Source organism: Ammospiza caudacuta, chromosome 7 (genome assembly GCF_027887145.1).
Source record: "Ammospiza caudacuta isolate bAmmCau1 chromosome 7, bAmmCau1.pri, whole genome shotgun sequence".
Classification (NCBI taxonomy): domain Eukaryota; kingdom Metazoa; phylum Chordata; class Aves; order Passeriformes; family Passerellidae; genus Ammospiza; species Ammospiza caudacuta.
In genome coordinates this window covers 13,725,157-13,749,242 of record NC_080599.1, presented here as the reverse complement: position 1 = coordinate 13,749,242, position 24,086 = coordinate 13,725,157, and positions in this window count along the sequence as shown.

The window sequence follows — 24,086 nt, the reverse complement described above, 5'->3', positions numbered from 1 at the left end:
GCAAGCTGCGCACACAATCCCAGTGTTGTACAGCTTCCTTCTTCACCTTTCCGATCATGCCGCTCTCTCCGGCTCCCGGAGCCGAAGAAGCGGCTTCTTCGCGCAAAGACGATTGTACCGCTCACAGTGCTCTCTTAGCGCCGCTTCTGCCGAAAGAAGCCCGGGAGCGGCGCTTAGCTCCGGGGAGCATCGTACCTTCGTCTTTAGCGTCTTTTGTGGTCTACATCCTAGCAGAAAGCTTTTCCACTCTGTCTGGCAAGGAAAACCTGCGCGAGCACAGAAAACATCTCCCATCGTGTTCTGGACGTTGCACGGAGATCTGCCAAGTGTTTGCCATAAAGAAAAGAAAATCTGTCCAAAACAGCTTCTTATCGAATATTCATGTGATTGGAAAAGTCAGGAAAGTGGTACTGTACTGTTTTCTATCAGTTGGCAAGCTGCGCACACAATCCCAGTGTTGTACAGCTTCCTTCTTCACCTTTCCGATGCTGCCGCTCTCTCCGGCTCCCGGAGCCGAAGAAGCGGCTTCTTCGCGCAAAGACGATTGTACCGCTCACAGTGCTCTCTTAGCGCCGCTTCTGCCGAAAGAAGCCCGGGAGCGGCGCTTAGCTCCGGAGAGCATCGTACGTGCGTCTTTAGCGTCTTTTGTGGTCTACATCCTAGCAGAAGGCTTTTCCACTCTGTCTGGCAAGGAAAACCTGCGCGAGCACAGAAAACATCTCCCATCGTGTTCTGCACGTTGCACGGAGGTCGGCCAAGTGTTTGGCATAAAGAAAAGAAAATCTGTCCAAAACAGCTTCTTATCGAATATTCATGTGATTGGAAAAGTCAGGAAAGTGGTAATGTACTGTTTTCTATCAGTTGGCAAGCTGCGCACACAATCCCAGTGTTGTACAGCTTCCTTCTTCACCTTTCCGATCATGCCGCTCTCTCCAGCTCCCGGAGCCGAAGAAGCGGCTTCTTCGCGCAAAGACGATTGTACCGCTCACAGTGCTCTCTTAGCGCGGCTTCTGCCGAAAGAAGCCCGGGAGCGGCGCTTAGCTCCGGAGAGCATCGTACCTTCAGTCTTTAGCGTCTTTTGTGGTCTACATCCTAGCAGAAGGCTTTTCCACTCTGTCTGGCAAGGAAAACCTGCGCGACCACAGAAAACATCTCCCATCGTGTTCTGGACGTTGCACGGAGGTCAGCCAAGTGTTTGGCATAAAGAAAAGAAAAGTGGTCCAAAACAGCTTCTTATCGAATATTCATGTGATTGGAAAAGTCAGGAATGTGGTAATGTACTGTTTTCTATCAGTTGGCAAGCTGCGCACACAATCCCAGTGTTGTACAGCTTCCTTCTTCACCTTTCCGATGCTGCCGCTCTCTCCGGCTCCCGGAGCCGAAGAAGCGGCTTCTTCGCGCAAAGACGATTGTACCGCTCACAGTGCTCTCTTAGCGCGGCTTCTGCCGAAAGAAGCCCGGGAGCGGCGCTTAGCTCCGGAGAGCATCGTACCTTCGCCTTTAGCGTCTTTTGTGGTCTACATCCTAGCAGAAAGCTTTTCCACTCTGTCTGGCAAGGAAAACCTGCGCGACCACAGAAAACATCTCCCATCGTGTTCTGGACGTTGCACGGAGGTCTGCCAAGTGTTTGGCATAAAGAAAAGAAAATCTGTCCAAAACAGCTTCTTATCGAATATTCATGTGATTGGAAAAGTCAGGAAAGTGGTAATGTACTGTTTTCTATCAGTTGGCAAGCTGCGCACACAATCCCAGTGTTGTACAGCTTCCTTCTTCACCTTTCCGATGCTGCCGCTCTCTCCGGCTCCCGGAGCCGAAGAAGCGGCTTCTTCGCGCAAAGACGATTGTACCGCTCACAGTGCTCTCTTAGCGCGGCTTCTGCCGAAAGAAGCCCGGGAGCGGCGCTTAGCTCCGGAGAGCATCGTACGTTCGCCTTTAGCGTCTTTTGTGGTCTACATCCTAGCAGAAAGCTTTTCCACTCTGTCTGGCAAGGAAAACCTGCGCGAGCACAGAAAACATCTCCCATCGTGTTCTGGACGTTGCACGGAGGTCTGCCAAGTGTTTGCCATAAAGAAAAGAAAATCTGTCCAAAACAGCTTCTTATCGAATATTCATGTGATTGGAAAAGTCAGGAAAGTGGTACTGTACTGTTTTCTATCAGTTGGCAAGCTGCGCACACAATCCCAGTGTTGTACAGCTTCCTTCTTCACCTTTCCGATGCTGCCGCTCTCTCCGGCTCCCGGAGCCGAAGAAGCGGCTTCTTCGCGCAAAGACGATTGTACCGCTCACAGTGCTCTCTTAGCGCGGCTTCTGCCGAAAGAAGCCCGGGAGCGACGCTTAGCTCCGGAGAGCATCGTACCTTCGTCTTTAGCGTCTTTTGTGGTCTACATCCTAGCAGAAGGCTTTTCCACTCTGTCTGGCAAGGAAAACATGCGCGAGCACAGAAAACATCTCCCATCGTGTTCTGCACGTTGCACGGAGGTCGGCCAAGTGTTTGGCATAAAGAAAAGAAAATCTGTCCAAAACAGCTTCTTATCGAATATTCATGTGATTGGAAAAGTCAGGAAAGTGGTAATGTACTGTTTTCTATCAGTTGGCAAGCTGCGCACACAATCCCAGTGTTGTACAGCTTCCTTCTTCACCTTTCCGATCATGCCGCTCTCTCCAGCTCCCGGAGCCGAAGAAGCGGCTTCTTCGCGCAAAGACGATTGTACCGCTCACAGTGCTCTCTTAGCGCGGCTTCTGCCGAAAGAAGCCCGGGAGCGGCGCTTAGCTCCGGAGAGCATCGTACCTTCAGTCTTTAGCGTCTTTTGTGGTCTACATCTTAGCAGAAGGCTTTTCCACTCTGTCTGGCAAGGAAATCCTGCGCGAGCACAGAAAACATCTCCCATCGTGTTCTGGACGTTGCACGGACGTCAGCCAAGTGTTTGGCATAAAGAAAAGAAAAGTGGTCCAAAACAGCTTCTTATCGAATATTCATGTGATTGGAAAAGTCAGGAATGTGGTAATGTACTGTTTTCTATCAGTTGGCAAGCTGCGCACACAATCCCAGTGTTGTACAGCTTCCTTCTTCACCTTTCCGATGCTGCCGCTCTCTCCGGCTCCCGGAGCCGAAGAAGCGGCTTCTTCGCGCAAAGACGATTGTACCGCTCACAGTGCTCTCTTAGCGCCGCTTCTGCCGAAAGAAGCCCGGGAGCGGCGCTTAGCTCCGGAGAGCATCGTACCTTCGCCTTTAGCGTCTTTTGTGGTCTACATCCTAGCAGAAAGCTTTTCCACTCTGTCTGGCAAGGAAAACCTGCGCGACCACAGAAAACATCTCCCATCGTGTTCTGGACGTTGCACGGAGGTCTGCCAAGTGTTTGGCATAAAGAAAAGAAAATCTGTCCAAAACAGCTTCTTATCGAATATTCATGTGATTGGAAAAGTCAGGAAAGTGGTAATGTACTGTTTTCTATCAGTTGGCAAGCTGCGCACACAATCCCAGTGTTGTACAGCTTCCTTCTTCACCTTTCCGATGCTGCCGCTCTCTCCGGCTCCCGGAGCCGAAGAAGCGGCTTCTTCGCGCAAAGACGATTGTACCGCTCACAGTGCTCTCTTAGCGCGGCTTCTGCCGAAAGAAGCCCGGGAGCGGCGCTTAGCTCCGGAGAGCATCGTACCTTCGCCTTTAGCGTCTTTTGTGGTCTACATCCTAGCAGAAAGCTTTTCCACTCTGTCTGGCAAGGAAAACCTGCGCGAGCACAGAAAACATCTCCCATCGTGTTCTGGACGTTGCACGGAGATCTGCCAAGTGTTTGCCATAAAGAAAAGAAAATCTGTCCAAAACAGCTTCTTATCGAATATTCATGTGATTGGAAAAGTCAGGAAAGTGGTACTGTACTGTTTTCTATCAGTTGGCAAGCTGCGCACACAATCCCAGTGTTGTACAGCTTCCTTCTTCACCTTTCCGATGCTGCCGCTCTCTCCGGCTCCCGGAGCCGAAGAAGCGGCTTCTTCGCGCAAAGACGATTGTACCGCTCACAGTGCTCTCTTAGCGCGGCTTCTGCCGAAAGAAGCCCGGGAGCGGCGCTTAGCTCCGGAGAGCATCGTACCTTCGTCTTTAGCGTCTTTTGTGGTCTACATCCTAGCAGAAGGCTTTTCCACTCTGTCTGGCAAGGAAAACCTGCGCGAGCACAGAAAACATCTCCCATCGTGTTCTGGACGTTGCACGGAGGTCTGCCAAGTGTTTGCCATAAAGAAAAGAAAATCTGTCCAAAACAGCTTCTTATCGAATATTCATGTGATTGGAAAAGTCAGGAAAGTGGTAAGGTACTGTTTTCTATCAGTTGGCAAGCTGCGCACACAATCCCAGTGTTGTACGGCTTCCTTCTTCACCTTTCCGATGCTGCCGCTCTCTCCGGCTCCCGGAGCCGAAGAAGCGGCTACTTCGCGCAAAGACGATTGTACCGCTCACAGTGCTCTCTTAGCGCGGCTTCTGCCGAAAGAAGCCCGGGAGCGGCGCTTAGCTCCGGAGAGCATCGTACGTGCGTCTTTAGCGTCTTTTGTGGTCTACATCCTAGCAGAAGGCTTTTCCACTCTGTCTGGCAAGGAAAACCTGCGCGACCACAGAAAACATCTCCCATCGTGTTCTGCACGTTGCACGGAGGTCTGCCAAGTGTTTGCCATAAAGAAAAGAAAATCTGTCCAAAACAGCTTCTTTTCGAATATTCATGTGATTGGAAAAGTCAGGAAAGTGGTAAGGTACTGTTTTCTATCAGTTGGCAAGCTGCGCACACAATCCCAGTGTTGTACAGCTTCCTTCTTCACCTTTCTGATGCTGCCGCTCTCTCCGGCTCCCGGAGCCGAAGAAGCGGCTTCTTCGCGCAAAGACGATTGTACCGCTCACAGTGCTCTCTTAGCGCCGCTTCTGCCGAAAGAAGCCCGGGAGCGGCGCTTAGCTCCGGAGAGCATCGTACCTTCGTCTTTAGCGTCTTTTGTGGTCTACATCCTAGCAGAAGGCTTTTCCACTCTGTCTGGCAAGGAAAACCTGCGCGAGCACAGAAAACATCTCCCATCGTGTTCTGCACGTTGCACGGAGGTCTGCCAAGTGTTTGCCATAAAGAAAAGAAAATCTGTCCAAAACAGCTTCTTATCGAATATTCATGTGATTGGAAAAGTCAGGAATGTGGTAATGTACTGTTTTCTATCAGTTGGCAAGCTGCGCACACAATCCCAGTGTTGTACAGCTTCCTTCTTCACCTTTCCGATGCTGCCGCTCTCTCCGGCTCCCGGAGCCGAAGAAGCGGCTTCTTCGCGCAAAGACGATTGTACCGCTCACAGTGCTCTCTTAGCGCCGCTTCTGCCGAAAGAAGCCCGGGAGCGGCGCTTAGCTCCGGGGAGCATCGTACGTTCGCCTTTAGCGTCTTTTGTGGCCTACATCCTAGCAGAAAGCTTTTCCACTCTGTCTGGCAAGGAAAACATGCGCGAGCACAGAAAACATCTCCCATCGTGTTCTGGACGTTGCACGGAGATCTGCCAAGTGTTTGGCATAAAGAAAAGAAAATCTGTCCAAAACAGCTTCTTATCGAATATTCATGTGATTAGAAAAGTCAGGAAAGTGGTACTGTACTGTTTTCTATCAGTTGGCAAGCTGCGCACACAATCCCAGTGTTGTACAGCTTCCTTCTTCACCTTTCCGATGCTGCCGCTCTCTCCGGCTCCCGGAGCCGAAGAAGCGGCTTCTTCGCGCAAAGACGATTGTACCGCTCACAGTGCTCTCTTAGCGCGGCTTCTGCCGAAAGAAGCCCGGGAGCGGCGCTTAGCTCCGGAGAGCATCGTACCTTCGTCTTTAGCGTCTTTTGTGGTCTACATCCTAGCAGAAGGCTTTTCCACTCTGTCTGGCAAGGAAAACCTGCGCGACCACAGAAAACATCTCCCATCGTGTTCTGCACGTTGCACGGAGGTCTGCCAAGTGTTTGCCATAAAGAAAAGAAAATCTGTCCAAAACAGCTTCTTATCGAATATTCATGTGATTGGAAAAGTCAGGAAAGTGGTAAGGTACTGTTTTCTATCAGTTGGCAAGCTGCGCACACAATCCCAGTGTTGTACGGCTTCCTTCTTCACCTTTCCGATGCTGCCGCTCTCTCCGGCTCCCGGAGCCGAAGAAGCGGCTTCTTCGCGCAAAGACGATTGTACCGCTCACAGTGCTCTCTTAGCGCGGCTTCTGCCGAAAGAAGCCCGGGAGCGGCGCTTAGCTCCGGAGAGCATCGTACCTTCGCCTTTAGCGTCTTTTGTGGTCTACATCCTAGCAGAAGGCTTTTCCACTCTGTCTGGCAAGGAAAACCTGCGCGACCACAGAAAACATCTCCCATCGTGTTCTGCACGTTGCACGGAGGTCTGCCAAGTGTTTGCCATAAAGAAAAGAAAATCTGTCCAAAACAGCTTCTTATCGAATATTCATGTGATTGGAAAAGTCAGGAAAGTGGTAAGGTACTGTTTTCTATCAGTTGGCAAGCTGCGCACACAATCCCAGTGTTGTACAGCTTCCTTCTTCACCTTTCCGATGCTGCCGCTCTCTCCGGCTCCCGGAGCCGAAGAAGCGGCTTCTTCGCGCAAAGACGATTGTACCGCTCACAGTGCTCTCTTAGCGCCGCTTCTGCCGAAAGAAGCCCGGGAGCGGCGCTTAGCTCCGGAGAGCATCGTACCTTCGTCTTTAGCGTCTTTTGTGGTCTACATCCTAGCAGAAGGCTTTTCCACTCTGTCTGGCAAGGAAAACCTGCGCGAGCACAGAAAACATCTCCCATCGTGTTCTGCACGTTGCACGGAGGTCTGCCAAGTGTTTGCCATAAAGAAAAGAAAATCTGTCCAAAACAGCTTCTTATCGAATATTCATGTGATTGGAAAAGTCAGGAATGTGGTAATGTACTGTTTTCTATCAGTTGGCAAGCTGCGCACACAATCCCAGTGTTGTACAGCTTCCTTCTTCACCTTTCCGATGCTGCCGCTCTCTCCGGCTCCCGGAGCCGAAGAAGCGGCTTCTTCGCGCAAAGACGATTGTACCGCTCACAGTGCTCTCTTAGCGCGGCTTCTGCCGAAAGAAGCCCGGGAGCGGCGCTTAGCTCCGGAGAGCATCGTAACTGCGTCTTTAGCGTCTTTTGTGGTCTACATCCTAGCAGAAGGCTTTTCCACTCTGTCTGGCAAGGAAAACCTGCGCGACCACAGAAAACATCTCCCATCGTGTTCTGGACGTTGCACGGAGGTCTGCCAAGTGTTTGCCATAAAGAAAAGAAAATCTGTCCAAAACAGCTTCCAATCGAATATTCATGTGATTGGAAAAGTCAGGAAAGTGGTAATGTACTGTTTTCTATCAGTTGGCGAGCTGCGCACACAATCCCAGTGTTGTACAGCTTCCTTCTTCACCTTTCCGATGCTGCCGCTCTCTCCGGCTGGCGGACGCGAAGAAGCGGCTTCTTCGCGCAAAGACGATTGTACCGCTCACAGTGCTCTCTTAGCGCGGCTTCTGCCGAAAGAAGCCCAAGAGCGGCGCTTAGCTCCGGAGAGCATCGTAAATGCGTCTTTAGCGTCTTTTGTGGTCTACATCCTAGCAGAAGGCTTTTCCACTCTGTCTGGCAAGGAAAACCTGCGCGACCACAGAAAACATCTCCCATCGTGTTCTGCACGTTGCACGGAGGTCTGCCAAGTGTTTGCCATAAAGAAAAGAAAATCTGTCCAAAACAGCTTCTTATCGAATATTCATGTGATTGGAAAAGTCAGGAAAGTGGTAAGGTACTGTTTTCTATCAGTTGGCAAGCTGCGCACACAATCCCAGTGTTGTACGGCTTCCTTCTTCACCTTTCCGATGCTGCCGCTCTCTCCGGCTCCCGGAGCCGAAGAAGCGGCTTCTTCGCGCAAAGACGATTGTACCGCTCACAGTGCTCTCTTAGCGCGGCTTCTGCCGAAAGAAGCCCGGGAGCGGCGCTTAGCTCCGGAGAGCATCGTACCTTCGCCTTTAGCGTCTTTTGTGGTCTACATCCTAGCAGAAGGCTTTTCCACTCTGTCTGGCAAGGAAAACCTGCGCGACCACAGAAAACATCTCCCATCGTGTTCTGCACGTTGCACGGAGGTCTGCCAAGTGTTTGCCATAAAGAAAAGAAAATCTGTCCAAAACAGCTTCTTATCGAATATTCATGTGATTGGAAAAGTCAGGAAAGTGGTAAGGTACTGTTTTCTATCAGTTGGCAAGCTGCGCACACAATCCCAGTGTTGTACAGCTTCCTTCTTCACCTTTCCGATGCTGCCGCTCTCTCCGGCTCCCGGAGCCGAAGAAGCGGCTTCTTCGCGCAAAGACGATTGTACCGCTCACAGTGCTCTCTTAGCGCCGCTTCTGCCGAAAGAAGCCCGGGAGCGGCGCTTAGCTCCGGAGAGCATCGTACCTTCGTCTTTAGCGTCTTTTGTGGTCTACATCCTAGCAGAAGGCTTTTCCACTCTGTCTGGCAAGGAAAACCTGCGCGAGCACAGAAAACATCTCCCATCGTGTTCTGCACGTTGCACGGAGGTCTGCCAAGTGTTTGCCATAAAGAAAAGAAAATCTGTCCAAAACAGCTTCTTATCGAATATTCATGTGATTGGAAAAGTCAGGAATGTGGTAATGTACTGTTTTCTATCAGTTGGCAAGCTGCGCACACAATCCCAGTGTTGTACAGCTTCCTTCTTCACCTTTCCGATGCTGCCGCTCTCTCCGGCTCCCGGAGCCGAAGAAGCGGCTTCTTCGCGCAAAGACGATTGTACCGCTCACAGTGCTCTCTTAGCGCGGCTTCTGCCGAAAGAAGCCCGGGAGCGGCGCTTAGCTCCGGAGAGCATCGTAACTGCGTCTTTAGCGTCTTTTGTGGTCTACATCCTAGCAGAAGGCTTTTCCACTCTGTCTGGCAAGGAAAACCTGCGCGACCACAGAAAACATCTCCCATCGTGTTCTGGACGTTGCACGGAGGTCTGCCAAGTGTTTGCCATAAAGAAAAGAAAATCTGTCCAAAACAGCTTCCAATCGAATATTCATGTGATTGGAAAAGTCAGGAAAGTGGTAATGTACTGTTTTCTATCAGTTGGCGAGCTGCGCACACAATCCCAGTGTTGTACAGCTTCCTTCTTCACCTTTCCGATGCTGCCGCTCTCTCCGGCTGGCGGACGCGAAGAAGCGGCTTCTTCGCGCAAAGACGATTGTACCGCTCACAGTGCTCTCTTAGCGCGGCTTCTGCCGAAAGAAGCCCAAGAGCGGCGCTTAGCTCCGGAGAGCATCGTAAATGCGTCTTTAGCGTCTTTTGTGGTCTACATCCTAGCAGAAGGCTTTTCCACTCTGTCTGGCAAGGAAAACCTGCGGGAGCACTGAAAACATCTCCCATCGTGTTCTGGACGTTGCACGGAGGTCTGCCAAGTGTTTGGCATAAAGAAAAGAAAATCTGTCCAAAACAGCTTCTTATCGAATATTCATGTGATTGGAAAAGTCAGGAAAGTGGTAATGTACTGTTTTCTATCAGTTGGCAAGCTGCGCACACAACCCCAGTGTTGTACAGCTTCCTTCTTCACCTTTGCGGTGCTGCCGCTCTCTCCGGCTCCCGGAGCCGAAGAAGCGGCTTCTTCGCGCAAAGACGATTGTACCGCTCACAGTGCTCTCTTAGCGCGGCTTCTGCCGAAAGAAGCCCGGGAGCGGCGCTTAACTCCGGAGAGCATCGTACCTTCGTCTTTAGCGTCTTTTGTGGTCAACGTCCTAGCAGAAGGCTTTACCACTCTGTCTGGCAAGGAAAACCTACGGGAGCACAGAAAACATCTCCCATCGTGTTCTGGACGTTGCACGGAGGTCTGCCAAGTGTTCGACAAGAAGAAAAGAAAAGTGGTCCAAAACAGCTTCTTATCGAATATTCATGTGATTAGAAAAGTCAGGAAAGTGGTAATGTACTGTTTTCTGTCATTTGGCAAGCTGCGCACACAATCCCAGTGTTGTACAGCTTCCTTCTTCACCTTTCCGATGCTGCCGCTCTCTCCGGCTCCCGGAGCCGAAGAAGCGGCTTCTTCGCGCAAAGACGATTGTACCGCTCACAGTGCTCTCTTAGCGCGGCTTCTGCCGAAAGAAGCCCGGGAGCGGCGCTTAGCTCCGGAGAGCATCGTACCTTCAGTCTTTAGCGTCTTTTGTGGTCTACATCCTAGCAGAAGGCTTTTCCACTCTGTCTGGCAAGGAAAACCTGCGCGACCACAGAAAACATCTCCCATCGTGTTCTGGACGTTGCACGGAGGTCTGCCAAGTGTTTGGCATAAAGAAAAGAAAATCTGTCCAAAACAGCTTCTTATCGAATATTCATGTGATTGGAAAAGTCAGGAAAGTGGTACTGTACTGTTTTCTATCAGTTGGCAAGCTGCGCACACAATCCCAGTGTTGTACGGCTTCCTTCTTCACCTTTCCGATGCTGCCGCTCTCTCCGGCTCCCGGAGCCGAAGAAGCGGCTTCTTCGCGCAAAGACGATTGTACCGCTCACAGTGCTCTCTTAGCGCCGCTTCTGCCGAAAGAAGCCCGGGAGCGGCGCTTAGCTCCGGAGAGCATCGTACCTTCGCCTTTAGCGTCTTTTGTGGTCTACATCCTAGCAGAAGGCTTTTCCACTCTGTCTGGCAAGGAAAACCTGCGCGACCACAGAAAACATCTCCCATCGTGTTCTGGACGTTGCACGGAGGTCTGCCAAGTGTTTGCCATAAAGAAAAGAAAATCTGTCCAAAACAGCTTCTTATCGAATATTCATGTGATTGGAAAAGTCAGGAAAGTGGTAAGGTACTGTTTTCTATCAGTTGGCAAGCTGCGCACACAATCCCAGTGTTGTACGGCTTCCTTCTTCACCTTTCCGATGCTGCTGCTCTCTCCGGCTCCCGGAGCCGAAGAAGCGGCTTCTTCGCGCAAAGACGATTGTACCGCTCACAGTGCTCTCTTAGCGCGGCTTCTGCCGAAAGAAGCCCGGGAGCGGCGCTTAGCTCCGGAGAGCATCGTACGTGCGTCTTTAGCGTCTTTTGTGGTCTACATCCTAGCAGAAGGCTTTTCCACTCTGTCTGGCAAGGAAAACCTGCGCGAGCACAGAAAACATCTCCCATCGTGTTCTGCACGTTGCACGGAGGTCGGCCAAGTGTTTGGCATAAAGAAAAGAAAATCTGTCCAAAACAGCTTCTTGTCGAATATTCATGTGATTGGAAAAGTCAGGAAAGTGGTAATGTACTGTTTTCTATCAGTTGGCAAGCTGCGCACACAATCCCAGTGTTGTACAGCTTCCTTCTTCACCTTTCCGATCATGCCGCTCTCTCCAGCTCCCGGAGCCGAAGAAGCGGCTTCTTCGCGCAAAGACGATTGTACCGCTCACAGTGCTCTCTTAGCGCGGCTTCTGCCGAAAGAAGCCCGGGAGCGGCGCTTAGCTCCGGAGAGCATCGTACCTTCGTCTTTAGCGTCTTTTGTGGTCTACATCTTAGCAGAAGGCTTTTCCACTCTGTCTGGCAAGGAAAACCTGCGCGAGCACAGAAAACATCTCCCATCGTGTTCTGCACGTTGCACGGAGGTCGGCCAAGTGTTTGGCATAAAGAAAAGAAAAGTGGTCCAAAACAGCTTCTTATCGAATATTCATGTGATTGGAAAAGTCAGGAAAGTGGTAAGGTACTGTTTTCTATCAGTTGGCAAGCTGCGCACACAATCCCAGTGTTGTACGGCTTCCTTCTTCACCTTTCCGATGCTGCCGCTCTCTCCGGCTCCCGGAGCCGAAGAAGCGGCTTCTTCGCGCAAAGACGATTGTACCGCTCACAGTGCTCTCTTAGCGCGGCTTCTGCCGAAAGAAGCCCGGGAGCGGCGCTTAGCTCCGGAGAGCATCGTACCTTCGCCTTTAGCGTCTTTTGTGGTCTACATCCTAGCAGAAAGCTTTTCCACTGTGTCTGGCAAGGAAAACCTGCGCGAGCACAGAAAACATCTCCCATCGTGTTCTGGACGTTGCACGGAGGTCTGCCAAGTGTTTGGCATAAAGAAAAGAAAATCTGTCCAAAACAGCTTCTTATCGAATATTCATGTGATTGGAAAAGTCAGGAATGTGGTAATGTACTGTTTTCTATCAGTTGGCAAGCTGCGCACACAATCCCAGTGTTGTACAGCTTCCTTCTTCACCTTTCCGATGCTGCCGCTCTCTCCGGCTCCCGGAGCCGAAGAAGCGGCTTCTTCGCGCAAAGACGATTGTACCGCTCACAGTGCTCTCTTAGCGCGGCTTCTGCCGAAAGAAGCCCGGGAGCGGCGCTTAGCTCCGGAGAGCATCGTACCTTCGCCTTTAGCGTCTTTTGTGGTCTACATCCTAGCAGAAAGCTTTTCCACGCTGTCTGGCAAGGAAAACCTGCGCGACCACAGAAAACATCTCCCATCGTGTTCTGGACGTTGCACGGAGGTCTGCCAAGTGTTTGCCATAAAGAAAAGAAAATCCGTCCAAAACAGCTTCTTATCGAATATTCATGTGATTGGAAAAGTCAGGAAAGTGGTAATGTACTGTTTTCTATCAGTTGGCAAGCTGCGCACACAATCCCAGTGTTGTACAGCTTCCTTCTTCACCTTTCCGATGCTGCCGCTCTCTCCGGCTCCCGGAGCCGAAGAAGCGGCTTCTTCGCGCAAAGACGATTGTACCGCTCACAGTGCTCTCTTAGCGCGGCTTCTGCCGAAAGAAGCCCGGGAGCGGCGCTTAGCTCCGGGGAGCATCGTACGTTCGCCTTTAGCGTCTTTTGTGGTCTACATCCTAGCAGAAAGCTTTTCCACTCTGTCTGGCAAGGAAAACCTGCGCGAGCACAGAAAACATCTCCCATCGTGTTCTGGACGTTGCACGGAGATCTGCCAAGTGTTTGCCATAAAGAAAAGAAAATCTGTCCAAAACAGCTTCTTATCGAATATTCATGTGATTGGAAAAGTCAGGAAAGTGGTACTGTCCTGTTTTCTATCAGTTGGCAAGCTGCGCACACAATCCCAGTGTTGTACAGCTTCCTTCTTCACCTTTCCGATGCTGCCGCTCTCTCCGGCTCCCGGAGCCGAAGAAGCGGCTTCTTCGCGCAAAGACGATTGTACCGCTCACAGTGCTCTCTTAGCGCGGCTTCTGCCGAAAGAAGCCCGGGAGCGGCGCTTAGCTCCGGAGAGCATCGTACCTTCGTCTTTAGCGTCTTTTGTGGTCTACATCCTAGCAGAAAGCTTTTCCACTCTGTCTGGCAAGGAAAACCTGCGGGAGCACAGAAAACATCTCCCATCGTGTTCTGGACGTTGCACGGAGGTCTGCCAAGTGTTTGCCATAAAGAAAAGAAAATCTGTCCAAAACAGCTTCTTATCGAATATTCATGTGATTGGAAAAGTCAGGAAAGTGGTAATGTACTGTTTTCTATCAGTTGGCAAGCTGCGCACACAATCCCAGTGTTGTACGGCTTCCTTCTTCACCTTTCCGATGCTGCCGCTCTCTCCGGCTCCCGGAGCCGAAGAAGCGGCTTCTTCGCGCAAAGACGATTGTACCGCTCACAGTGCTCTCTTAGCGCCGCTTCTGCCGAAAGAAGCCCGGGAGCGGCGCTTAGCTCCGGAGAGCATCGTACGTGCGTCTTTAGCGTCTTTTGTGGTCTACATCCTAGCAGAAGGCTTTTCCACTCTGTCTGGCAAGGAAAACCTGCGCGACCACAGAAAACATCTCCCATCGTGTTCTGGACGTTGCACGGAGGTCTGCCAAGTGTTTGCCATAAAGAAAAGAAAATCTGTCCAAAACAGCTTCTTATCGAATATTCATGTGATTGGAAAAGTCAGGAAAGTGGTAAGGTACTGTTTTCTATCAGTTGGCAAGCTGCGCACACAATCCCAGTGTTGTACGGCTTCCTTCTTCACCTTTCCGATGCTGCCGCTCTCTCCGGCTCCCGGAGCCGAAGAAGCGGCTTCTTCGCGCAAAGACGATTGTACCGCTCACAGTGCTCTCTTAGCGCGGCTTCTGCCGAAAGAAGCCCGGGAGCGGCGCTTAGCTCCGGAGAGCATCGTACCTTCGCCTTTAGCGTCTTTTGTGGTCTACATCCTAGCAGAAAGCTTTTCCACTCTGTCTGGCAAGGAAAACCTGCGCGAGCACAGAAAACATCTCCCATCGTGTTCTGGACGTTGCACGGAGATCTGCCAAGTGTTTGCCATAAAGAAAAGAAAATCTGTCCAAAACAGCTTCTTATCGAATATTCATGTGATTGGAAAAGTCAGGAAAGTGGTACTGTACTGTTTTCTATCAGTTGGCAAGCTGCGCACACAATCCCAGTGTTGTACAGCTTCCTTCTTCACCTTTCCGATGCTGCCGCTCTCTCCGGCTCCCGGAGCCGAAGAAGCGGCTTCTTCGCGCAAAGACGATTGTACCGCTCACAGTGCTCTCTTAGCGCGGCTTCTGCCGAAAGAAGCCCGGGAGCGGCGCTTAGCTCCGGAGAGCATCGTACCTTCGTCTTTAGCGTCTTTTGTGGTCTACATCCTAGCAGAAGGCTTTTCCACTCTGTCTGGCAAGGAAAACCTGCGCGAGCACAGAAAACATCTCCCATCGTGTTCTGGACGTTGCACGGAGGTCTGCCAAGTGTTTGCCATAAAGAAAAGAAAATCTGTCCAAAACAGCTTCTTATCGAATATTCATGTGATTGGAAAAGTCAGGAAAGTGGTAAGGTACTGTTTTCTATCAGTTGGCAAGCTGCGCACACAATCCCAGTGTTGTACGGCTTCCTTCTTCACCTTTCCGATGCTGCCGCTCTCTCCGGCTCCCGGAGCCGAAGAAGCGGCTTCTTCGCGCAAAGACGATTGTACCGCTCACAGTGCTCTCTTAGCGCGGCTTCTGCCGAAAGAAGCCCGGGAGCGGCGCTTAGCTCCGGAGAGCATCGTACGTGCGTCTTTAGCGTCTTTTGTGGTCTACATCCTAGCAGAAGGCTTTTCCACTCTGTCTGGCAAGGAAAACCTGCGCGACCACAGAAAACATCTCCCATCGTGTTCTGCACGTTGCACGGAGGTCTGCCAAGTGTTTGCCATAAAGAAAAGAAAATCTGTCCAAAACAGCTTCTTATCGAATATTCATGTGATTGGAAAAGTCAGGAAAGTGGTAAGGTACTGTTTTCTATCAGTTGGCAAGCTGCGCACACAATCCCAGTGTTGTACAGCTTCCTTCTTCACCTTTCCGATGCTGCCGCTCTCTCCGGCTCCCGGAGCCGAAGAAGCGGCTTCTTCGCGCAAAGACGATTGTACCGCTCACAGTGCTCTCTTAGCGCCGCTTCTGCCGAAAGAAGCCCGGGAGCGGCGCTTAGCTCCGGAGAGCATCGTACCTTCGTCTTTAGCGTCTTTTGTGGTCTACATCCTAGCAGAAGGCTTTTCCACTCTGTCTGGCAAGGAAAACCTGCGCGAGCACAGAAAACATCTCCCATCGTGTTCTGCACGTTGCACGGAGGTCTGCCAAGTGTTTGCCATAAAGAAAAGAAAATCTGTCCAAAACAGCTTCTTATCGAATATTCATGTGATTGGAAAAGTCAGGAATGTGGTAATGTACTGTTTTCTATCAGTTGGCAAGCTGCGCACACAATCCCAGTGTTGTACAGCTTCCTTCTTCACCTTTCCGATGCTGCCGCTCTCTCCGGCTCCCGGAGCCGAAGAAGCGGCTTCTTCGCGCAAAGACGATTGTACCGCTCACAGTGCTCTCTTAGCGCGGCTTCTGCCGAAAGAAGCCCGGGAGCGGCGCTTAGCTCCGGGGAGCATCGTACGTTCGCCTTTAGCGTCTTTTGTGGTCTACATCCTAGCAGAAAGCTTTTCCACTCTGTCTGGCAAGGAAAACATGCGCGAGCACAGAAAACATCTCCCATCGTGTTCTGGACGTTGCACGGAGATCTGCCAAGTGTTTGGCATAAAGAAAAGAAAATCTGTCCAAAACAGCTTCTTATCGAATATTCATGTGATTGGAAAAGTCAGGAAAGTGGTACTGTACTGTTTTCTATCAGTTGGCAAGCTGCGCACACAATCCCAGTGTTGTACAGCTTCCTTCTTCACCTTTCCGATGCTGCCGCTCTCTCCGGCTCCCGGAGCCGAAGAAGCGGCTTCTTCGCGCAAAGACGATTGTACCGCTCACAGTGCTCTCTTAGCGCGGCTTCTGCCGAAAGAAGCCCGGGAGCGGCGCTTAGCTCCGGAGAGCATCGTACCTTCGTCTTTAGCGTCTTTTGTGGTCTACATCCTAGCAGAAGGCTTTTCCACTCTGTCTGGCAAGGAAAACCTGCGCGACCACAGAAAACATCTCCCATCGTGTTCTGCACGTTGCACGGAGGTCTGCCAAGTGTTTGCCATAAAGAAAAGAAAATCTGTCCAAAACAGCTTCTTATCGAATATTCATGTGATTGGAAAAGTCAGGAAAGTGGTAAGGTACTGTTTTCTATCAGTTGGCAAGCTGCGCACACAATCCCAGTGTTGTACGGCTTCCTTCTTCACCTTTCCGATGCTGCCGCTCTCTCCGGCTCCCGGAGCCGAAGAAGCGGCTTCTTCGCGCAAAGACGATTGTACCGCTCACAGTGCTCTCTTAGCGCGGCTTCTGCCGAAAGAAGCCCGGGAGCGGCGCTTAGCTCCGGAGAGCATCGTACCTTCGCCTTTAGCGTCTTTTGTGGTCTACATCCTAGCAGAAGGCTTTTCCACTCTGTCTGGCAAGGAAAACCTGCGCGACCACAGAAAACATCTCCCATCGTGTTCTGCACGTTGCACGGAGGTCTGCCAAGTGTTTGCCATAAAGAAAAGAAAATCTGTCCAAAACAGCTTCTTATCGAATATTCATGTGATTGGAAAAGTCAGGAAAGTGGTAAGGTACTGTTTTCTATCAGTTGGCAAGCTGCGCACACAATCCCAGTGTTGTACAGCTTCCTTCTTCACCTTTCCGATGCTGCCGCTCTCTCCGGCTCCCGGAGCCGAAGAAGCGGCTTCTTCGCGCAAAGACGATTGTACCGCTCACAGTGCTCTCTTAGCGCCGCTTCTGCCGAAAGAAGCCCGGGAGCGGCGCTTAGCTCCGGAGAGCATCGTACCTTCGTCTTTAGCGTCTTTTGTGGTCTACATCCTAGCAGAAGGCTTTTCCACTCTGTCTGGCAAGGAAAACCTGCGCGAGCACAGAAAACATCTCCCATCGTGTTCTGCACGTTGCACGGAGGTCTGCCAAGTGTTTGCCATAAAGAAAAGAAAATCTGTCCAAAACAGCTTCTTATCGAATATTCATGTGATTGGAAAAGTCAGGAATGTGGTAATGTACTGTTTTCTATCAGTTGGCAAGCTGCGCACACAATCCCAGTGTTGTACAGCTTCCTTCTTCACCTTTCCGATGCTGCCGCTCTCTCCGGCTCCCGGAGCCGAAGAAGCGGCTTCTTCGCGCAAAGACGATTGTACCGCTCACAGTGCTCTCTTAGCGCGGCTTCTGCCGAAAGAAGCCCGGGAGCGGCGCTTAGCTCCGGAGAGCATCGTAACTGCGTCTTTAGCGTCTTTTGTGGTCTACATCCTAGCAGAAGGCTTTTCCACTCTGTCTGGCAAGGAAAACCTGCGCGACCACAGAAAACATCTCCCATCGTGTTCTGGACGTTGCACGGAGGTCTGCCAAGTGTTTGCCATAAAGAAAAGAAAATCTGTCCAAAACAGCTTCCAATCGAATATTCATGTGATTGGAAAAGTCAGGAAAGTGGTAATGTACTGTTTTCTATCAGTTGGCGAGCTGCGCACACAATCCCAGTGTTGTACAGCTTCCTTCTTCACCTTTCCGATGCTGCCGCTCTCTCCGGCTGGCGGACGCGAAGAAGCGGCTTCTTCGCGCAAAGACGATTGTACCGCTCACAGTGCTCTCTTAGCGCGGCTTCTGCCGAAAGAAGCCCAAGAGCGGCGCTTAGCTCCGGAGAGCATCGTAAATGCGTCTTTAGCGTCTTTTGTGGTCTACATCTTAGCAGAAGGCTTTTCCACTCTGTCTGGCAAGGAAAACCTGCGGGAGCACTGAAAACATCTCCCATCGTGTTCTGGACGTTGCACGGAGGTCTGCCAAGTGTTTGGCATAAAGAAAAGAAAATCTGTCCAAAACAGCTTCTTATCGAATATTCATGTGATTGGAAAAGTCAGGAAAGTGGTAATGTACTGTTTTCTATCAGTTGGCAAGCTGCGCACACAACCCCAGTGTTGTACAGCTTCCTTCTTCACCTTTGCGGTGCTGCCGCTCTCTCCGGCTCCCGGAGCCGAAGAAGCGGCTTCTTCGCGCAAAGACGATTGTACCGCTCACAGTGCTCTCTTAGCGCGGCTTCTGCCGAAAGAAGCCCGGGAGCGGCGCTTAACTCCGGAGAGCATCGTACCTTCGTCTTTAGCGTCTTTTGTGGTCAACGTCCTAGCAGAAGGCTTTACCACTCTGTCTGGCAAGGAAAACCTACGGGAGCACAGAAAACATCTCCCATCGTGTTCTGGATGTTGCACGGAGGTCTGCCAAGTGTTCGACAAGAAGAAAAGAAAAGTGGTCCAAAACAGCTTCTTATCGAATATTCATGTGATTAGAAAAGTCAGGAAAGTGGTAATGTACTGTTTTCTGTCATTTGGCAAGCTGCGCACACAATCCCAGTGTTGTACAGCTTCCTTCTTCACCTTTCCGATGCTGCCGCTCTCTCCGGCTCCCGGAGCCGAAGAAGCGGCTTCTTCGCGCAAAGACGATTGTACCGCTCACAGTGCTCTCTTAGCGCGGCTTCTGCCGAAAGAAGCCCGGGAGCGGCGCTTAGCTCCGGAGAGCATCGTACCTTCAGTCTTTAGCGTCTTTTGTGGTCTACATCCTAGCAGAAGGCTTTTCCACTCTGTCTGGCAAGGAAAACCTGCGGGAGCACAGAAAACATCTCCCATCGTGTTCTGGACGTTGCACGGAGGTCTGCCAAGTGTTTGGCATAAAGAAAAGAAAATCTGTCCAAAACAGCTTCTTATCGAATATTCATGTGATTGGAAAAGTCAGGAAAGTGGTAAGGTACTGTTTTCTATCAGTTGGCAAGCTGCGCACACAATCCCAGTGTTGTACGGCTTCCTTCTTCACCTTTCCGATGCTGCCGCTCTCTCCGGCTCCCGGAGCCGAAGAAGCGGCTTCTTCGCGCAAAGACGATTGTACCGCTCACAGTGCTCTCTTAGCGCCGCTTCTGCCGAAAGAAGCCCGGGAGCGGCGCTTAGCTCCGGAGAGCATCGTACCTTCGCCTTTAGCGTCTTTTGTGGTCTACATCCTAGCAGAAGGCTTTTCCACTCTGTCTGGCAAGGAAAACCTGCGGGAGCACAGAAAGCATCTCCCATCGTGTTCTGGACGTTGCACGGAGGTCTGCCAAGTGTTTGCCATAAAGAAAAGAAAATCTGTCCAAAACAGCTTCTTATCGAATATTCATGTGATTGGAAAAGTCAGGAAAGTGGTAAGGTACTGTTTTCTATTAGTTGGCAAGCTGCGCACACAATCCCAGTGTTGTACGGCTTCCTTCTTCACCTTTCTGATGCTGCCGCTCTCTCCGGCTCCCGGAGCCGAAGAAGCGGCTTCTTCGCGCAAAGACGATTGTACCGCTCACAGTGCTCTCTTAGCGCGGCTTCTGCCGAAAGAAGCCCGGGAGCGGCGCTTAGCTCCGGAGAGCATCGTACCTTCAGTCTTTAGCGTCTTTTGTGGTCTACATCCTAGCAGAAGGCTTTTCCACTCTGTCTGGCAAGGAAAACCTGCGCGAGCACAGAAAACATCTCCCATCGTGTTCTGCACGTTGCACGGAGGTCGGCCAAGTGTTTGGCATAAAGAAAAGAAAATCTGTCCAAAACAGCTTCTTATCGAATATTCATGTGATTGGAAAAGTCAGGAAAGTGGTAATGTACTGTTTTCTATCAGTTGGCAAGCTGCGCACACAATCCCAGTGTTGTACAGCTTCCTTCTTCACCTTTCCGATCATGCCGCTCTCTCCAGCTCCCGGAGCCGAAGAAGCGGCTTCTTCGCGCAAAGACGATTGTACCGCTCACAGTGCTCTCTTAGCGCGGCTTCTGCCGAAAGAAGCCCGGGAGCGGCGCTTAGCTCCGGAGAGCATCGTACCTTCGTCTTTAGCGTCTTTTGTGGTCTACATCTTAGCAGAAGGCTTTTCCACTCTGTCTGGCAAGGAAAACCTGCGCGAGCACAGAAAACATCTCCCATCGTGTTCTGCACGTTGCACGGAGGTCGGCCAAGTGTTTGGCATAAAGAAAAGAAAAGTGGTCCAAAACAGCTTCTTATCGAATATTCATGTGATTGGAAAAGTCAGGAAAGTGGTAAGGTACTGTTTTCTATCAGTTGGCAAGCTGCGCACACAATCCCAGTGTTGTACAGCTTCCTTCTTCACCTTTCCGATGCTGCCGCTCTCTCCGGCTCCCGGAGCCGAAGAAGCGGCTTCTTCGCGCAAAGACGATTGTACCGCTCACAGTGCTCTCTTAGCGCGGCTTCTGCCGAAAGAAGCCCGGGAGCGGCGCTTAGCTCCGGAGAGCATCGTACCTTCGCCTTTAGCGTCTTTTGTGGTCTACATCCTAGCAGAAAGCTTTTCCACTCTGTCTGGCAAGGAAAACCTGCGCGAGCACAGAAAACATCTCCCATCGTGTTCTGGACGTTGCACGGAGGTCTGCCAAGTGTTTGGCATAAAGAAAAGAAAATCTGTCCAAAACAGCTTCTTATCGAATATTCATGTGATTGGAAAAGTCAGGAATGTGGTAATGTACTGTTTTCTATCAGTTGGCAAGCTGCGCACACAATCCCAGTGTTGTACAGCTTCCTTCTTCACCTTTCCGATGCTGCCGCTCTCTCCGGCTCCCGGAGCCGAAGAAGCGGCTTCTTCGCGCAAAGACGATTGTACCGCTCACAGTGCTCTCTTAGCGCGGCTTCTGCCGAAAGAAGCCCGGGAGCGGCGCTTAGCTCCGGAGAGCATCGTACCTTCGCCTTTAGCGTCTTTTGTGGTCTACATCCTAGCAGAAAGCTTTTCCACGCTGTCTGGCAAGGAAAACCTGCGCGACCAAAGAAAACATCTCCCATCGTGTTCTGGACGTTGCACGGAGGTCTGCCAAGTGTTTGCCATAAAGAAAAGAAAATCTGTCCAAAACAGCTTCTTATCGAATATTCATGTGATTGGAAAAGTCAGGAAAGTGGTAATGTACTGTTTTCTATCAGTTGGCAAGCTGCGCACACAATCCCAGTGTTGTACAGCTTCCTTCTTCACCTTTCCGATGCTGCCGCTCTCTCCGGCTCCCGGAGCCGAAGAAGCGGCTTCTTCGCGCAAAGACGATTGTACCGCTCACAGTGCTCTCTTAGCGCGGCTTCTGCCGAAAGAAGCCCGGGAGCGGCGCTTAGCTCCGGGGAGCATCGTACGTTCGCCTTTAGCGTCTTTTGTGGTCTACATCCTAGCAGAAAGCTTTTCCACTCTGTCTGGCAAGGAAAACCTGCGCGAGCACAGAAAACATCTCCCATCGTGTTCTGGACGTTGCACGGAGATCTGCCAAGTGTTTGCCATAAAGAAAAGAAAATCTGTCCAAAACAGCTTCTTATCGAATATTCATGTGATTGGAAAAGTCAGGAAAGTGGTACTGTCCTGTTTTCTATCAGTTGGCAAGCTGCGCACACAATCCCAGTGTTGTACAGCTTCCTTCTTCACCTTTCCGATGCTGCCGCTCTCTCCGGCTCCCGGAGCCGAAGAAGCGGCTTCTTCGCGCAAAGACGATTGTACCGCTCACAGTGCTCTCTTAGCGCGGCTTCTGCCGAAAGAAGCCCGGGAGCGGCGCTTAGCTCCGGAGAGCATCGTACCTTCGTCTTTAGCGTCTTTTGTGGTCTACATCCTAGCAGAAAGCTTTTCCACTCTGTCTGGCAAGGAAAACCTGCGCGACCACAGAAAACATCTCCCATCGTGTTCTGGACGTTGCACGGAGGTCTGCCAAGTGTTTGCCATAAAGAAAAGAAAATCTGTCCAAAACAGCTTCTTATCGAATATTCATGTGATTGGAAAAGTCAGGAAAGTGGTAATGTACTGTTTTCTATCAGTTGGCAAGCTGCGCACACAATCCCAGTGTTGTACGGCTTCCTTCTTCACCTTTCCGATGCTGCCGCTCTCTCCGGCTCCCGGAGCCGAAGAAGCGGCTTCTTCGCGCAAAGACGATTGTACCGCTCACAGTGCTCTCTTAGCGCCGCTTCTGCCGAAAGAAGCCCGGGAGCGGCGCTTAGCTCCGGAGAGCATCGTACGTGCGTCTTTAGCGTCTTTTGTGGTCTACATCCTAGCAGAAGGCTTTTCCACTCTGTCTGGCAAGGAAAACCTGCGCGACCACAGAAAACATCTCCCATCGTGTTCTGGACGTTGCACGGAGGTCTGCCAAGTGTTTGCCATAAAGAAAAGAAAATCTGTCCAAAACAGCTTCTTATCGAATATTCATGTGATTGGAAAAGTCAGGAAAGTGGTAAGGTACTGTTTTCTATCAGTTGGCAAGCTGCGCACACAATCCCAGTGTTGTACGGCTTCCTTCTTCACCTTTCCGATGCTGCCGCTCTCTCCGGCTCCCGGAGCCGAAGAAGCGGCTTCTTCGCGCAAAGACGATTGTACCGCTCACAGTGCTCTCTTAGCGCGGCTTCTGCCGAAAGAAGCCCGGGAGCGGCGCTTAGCTCCGGAGAGCATCGTACGTGCGTCTTTAGCGTCTTTTGTGGTCTACATCCTAGCAGAAGGCTTTTCCACTCTGTCTGGCAAGGAAAACCTGCGCGAGCACAGAAAACATCTCCCATCGTGTTCTGCACGTTGCACGGAGGTCGGCCAAGTGTTTGGCATAAAGAAAAGAAAATCTGTCCAAAACAGCTTCTTATCGAATATTCATGTGATTGGAAAAGTCAGGAAAGTGGTAATGTACTGTTTTCTATCAGTTGGCAAGCTGCGCACACAATCCCAGTGTTGTACAGCTTCCTTCTTCACCTTTCCGATGCTGCCGCTCTCTCCGGCTCCCGGAGCCGAAGAAGCGGCTTCTTCGCGCAAAGACGATTGTACCGCTCACAGTGCTCTCTTAGCGCGGCTTCTGCCGAAAGAAGCCCGGGAGCGGCGCTTAGCTCCGGAGAGCATCGTACCTTCGTCTTTAGCGTCTTTTGTGGTCTACATCTTAGCAGAAGGCTTTTCCACTCTGTCTGGCAAGGAAAACCTGCGCGAGCACAGAAAACATCTCCCATCGTGTTCTGGACGTTGCACGGAGGTCTGCCAAGTGTTTGGCATAAAGAAAAGAAAAGTGGTCCAAAACAGCTTCTTATCGAATATTCATGTGATTGGAAAAGTCAGGAAAGTGGTAAGGTACTGTTTTCTATCAGTTGGCAAGCTGCGCACACAATCCCAGTGTTGTACAGCTTCCTTCTTCACCTTTCCGATGCTGCCGCTCTCTCCGGCTCCCGGAGCCGAAGAAGCGGCTTCTTCGCGCAAAGACGATTCTACCGCTCACAGTGCTCTCTTAGCGCGGCTTCTGCCGAAAGAAGCCCGGGAGCGGCGCTTAGCTCCGGAGAGCATCGTACCTTCGCCTTTAGCGTCTTTTGTGGTCTACATCCTAGCAGAAAGCTTTTCCACTCTGTCTGGCAAGGAAAACCTGCGCGAGCACAGAAAACATCTCCCATCGTGTTCTGGACGTTGCACGGAGGTCTGCCAAGTGTTTGGCATAAAGAAAAGAAAATCTGTCCAAAACAGCTTCTTATCGAATATTCATGTGATTGGAAAAGTCAGGAATGTGGTAATGTACTGTTTTCTATCAGTTGGCAAGCTGCGCACACAATCCCAGTGTTGTACAGCTTCCTTCTTCACCTTTCCGATGCTGCCGCTCTCTCCGGCTCCCGGAGCCGAAGAAGCGGCTTCTTCGCGCAAAGACGATTGTACCGCTCACAGTGCTCTCTTAGCGCGGCTTCTGCCGAAAGAAGCCCGGGAGCGGCGCTTAGCTCCGGAGAGCATCGTACCTTCGCCTTTAGCGTCTTTTGTGGTCTACATCCTAGCAGAAAGCTTTTCCACGCTGTCTGGCAAGGAAAACCTGCGCGACCACAGAAAACATCTCCCATCGTGTTCTGGACGTTGCACGGAGGTCT